This window comes from Periplaneta americana, chromosome 10 (genome assembly GCF_040183065.1).
Source record: "Periplaneta americana isolate PAMFEO1 chromosome 10, P.americana_PAMFEO1_priV1, whole genome shotgun sequence".
Lineage (NCBI taxonomy): Eukaryota > Metazoa > Arthropoda > Insecta > Blattodea > Blattidae > Periplaneta > Periplaneta americana.
Genome location: NC_091126.1, coordinates 125815812 through 125819159, shown reverse-complemented (window position 1 = coordinate 125819159; position 3348 = coordinate 125815812). Strand labels below are relative to the sequence as shown.

General features: G+C 35.4%; 1 non-coding gene across 1 annotated transcript; it reads left to right on the top strand.

Moving 5' to 3' along the window:
- Positions 1 to 1838: 1838 nt before the first annotated feature.
- TRNAN-AUU (transfer RNA asparagine (anticodon AUU)) lies at positions 1839 to 1911 on the top strand. Its single transcript has one exon. It is a non-coding gene; the product is annotated as a tRNA-Asn (tRNA).
- Positions 1912 to 3348: the final 1437 nt, after the last annotated feature.

The following is a 3348-nucleotide window of genomic DNA, read 5'->3' as shown; positions in this document are numbered from 1 at the left end:
ATATAAAAATAACGACATAAAATTTCACGTTCCGTTTGAAGATTGTGCACCACTGTTTTCTTAATCCAACAGGATGCTTATTCCTCCTAGCATACCTAGCGCTTAATGCCCGCGCACAAGGTCAGAAAAATGCGCTTGCTTTGACATCACTGACTTATAGCCTAGATCATATATAAAACAGATTGACCAAGCTTATATTAAATTTAGACGCAACGGGAAAATAACGGACGCTATGCGTCGCTAATGTCGAGAAATGAGCTTGCAATACCCAACACTACATGGCAGAGTACCTGAAAAGTACATAGAGTAATACGACTGTGGGATGACTTTTTTACGTCATGCCACCTCCAAATATCTTTCTCGTTGTAATGTGAGGTTATGTTACTTTGATGTGTCGCTAAATTGTAGCATACAGAAGCTTGTTTTACCCAAATTCATCACACACATAGATGACATTTTGGTACATGGCTGATATAATGTTGTTTGCGTTCAATATATAATCTGTCATCATTTGATGTACGATATCTAATTGTTTTTAATTTTCAGTATACAATACCTCACTAGCAACAATTAACACAAAATACTAAAAAGAGCAGATTTGTCTGCGTTTGTTGAATGCACATCATGATGCTCACGAAAAGGCACTAATTTATTTTGTGTGCACAAGATTACAATTTTTTAATATGAAGGAAAAGCAGGTATTCGTCTTCTGAAATTTATCCGATAGGGGAAGAATTACAACTCCCTCCCCCCCAAACATGTTTCCTCTTTGCTAGGCCTACATGTTTTCATTTTACAGGTGTATTATATGATGCGATATGGAAGCAGATAAATAATAACTGTACGTTTCTCGTCCACATTAAATTCAACGTGTTCATAACGTAGGCCTGATATATTGCTTCATGTAGGCTACACAGCTGGCAGTGTTCTTTTTACGAATAAGCGGTCGTACAAATCATTTTCTTTTCATCTGAACTATTGCTAGAATATGCGTTTGTTTTTTTTTATTTGCTCTGTATGTTGTTAAATAACTACTGAACATCGTCTTTGGTTAACAAATTGTTCTAGTATTCGTTTCATATCAGTCTTACGGTATTGAATTATGTCCATAACGTGGGCGAGATGATATCAGGCTGGAAAATTCGCTCTGAATGCATTTTTTTACACAATTTTCTAATTTTCAGCAGATTTACGATACCCTATGCGGTTTCTCTGCCAATGCAGAGTTAATTGCAATATGCGGTAATTTTGTTATTTTCCTGGCACTTTTATATCCGTTCTCATAAACGTACTGATTTAGATTATTTACCCTACTGTAGGTATTTTGCTCTCTACAAATCATCGTTAGTCAAATGAAATAGTCTATAATAGTTGTTTGTAAAGAATTAGTAGACAACCTTAATCCCTCCTGATCGCCTCCCTTACGAATTTCTTTCTCACTTTAATCAAATTTCATTTATACTGGTCCTTAAATTACATAAACTAGTGCTGAGGCAGTTACGGTGATTTCTGAAGTGAAAATCGTTCAATTTATAAGGGTGGAATCAAAAATAATTTTTGTAGCCTTTCCTTGTTCTTAATTGAAAATTTGAGTAACTTCATATTACGACAATATTTCTTCCTTCTTCTGCAGTTAACATAATCGCAGATGGACATTTCTAAATGAAGTTTGTTACACAGAAACCTTTGAGACAATATTGACACTTGAAGTTCTATATATATATATATATATATATATATATATATAGTTCATCTATAAGAGTTAAACTAGCGCTGCACTATGCCATGCACCCCACCCCTTGTTTTCTCACTTGAAATATATCGGTGCCGGGTAGAGTTCCCGGGTAGCTCAGTTGGTAGAGCGTTGGTACATTAAACCAAAGGTCCCGAGTTCGATGCCCGGCCCCGGAAAAATTTTTCCCTATAAATTATTCAAATCAACTTTGCAGGGAGTTATACCTGAAAATCTTGATTAGCGCTGAGGTAGTTTCCTTCATACTCAGCTTCTTCATCTTGCATACATGAGTCTGTAACAGGTTAGGTTTGGTCAGTGCTGTCATGGTAATTTTTTTCTTGGCCATGCACCCCACCCCTTGTTTTCTCCCTTGAAATATATTTTACTCTCCTCTCTAAATCTCTCCAATTGTCATTTAATTATTTTTTTTTATATTAAAGAAGAAGTAAAATTGTTTTGCTTTACAATTTAATTGTACAAGTTTGATTTAAAGAATACACCATGTAGCTCCACCATTGATGCACACTTGTCTCGATGAATCCTGGAGTGTATATTTGCAGCACTTCTCGTTTTTCAACCATTATTTTATATAATTCTGGATTCCAGTGCTGAAGAGGTGGATAATTTTTTGTTTATGAACATCAAACAAAATACCGGTAGGTACAGTAGGAACAGCAAGAGATGATCTAAGATCTGTATAGATCTCCATGTACAAAACTTAGGCACCCATATGCTGTATGGCTCCTTACAGACAAAATTTTCATTTCCCCATACGATTAATTAAAAAAAAATTGTAGGTTCCATACGATTAATTAAAAAAAATTGTAGGTTCCATACGATATATGGCCTCGTGTGGCCTCCATGACAGCACTGGGATCAGTTAGTTTAGGCACTTTTACACCTTGCATATACAATCAACTGCATCTCCACAAAAAAATTCCTTATAAATTGAACAGTTTTCACTTCAGAAATCACAGGAACTGCTTCAGTGCTACTTTCACCCAGGTAGTAGTTAGCAGTTAATCATTTCAAAGCTCTTGTTATATTATGAAATAGCATCACACAATGCTACCAAAATAAATGTTCCCAGTGTTAAAATTACAGAGTGTAAATTTCGCTTAGGACAGTTTTTGCTCTGGTAAATTAAAGGAAACAAACCGTACGTCAAACCAGCAGCTGAGACACAAAGCACCTGAAATTCGAAAGTGGTTAAAAATTTTTATATTTCGTTCTTCCTTATTTACCAGCAACAGAAGTACCAGTATCAGATTTTTTGCAGAGCTAATATCAGAGGCCCCTCCTATTAGAGAATGTTTTGAATATTATTATATTCTGGAAAACTACATTGGCACATCAACCTCCCCTCCCCCCGCCTGAATTCTGAGCTGAAGCACGAAAATTTCGAAATGTACAAACTACAGATGCGGCAGAATGTTACCACAGTGGTCTTCAGCAAGAATTTTGTAAGACATATCCAAATATCTTCATGGTCATTATATGTATTAAAGTAAAACATATACTACATGTGAAGTACCTACTAAAAATGAGAGAAATAGAAATGGGAAGGACAATAAAAAAAAGTGGAATGGACAAACACTAAGAAACTATTCATC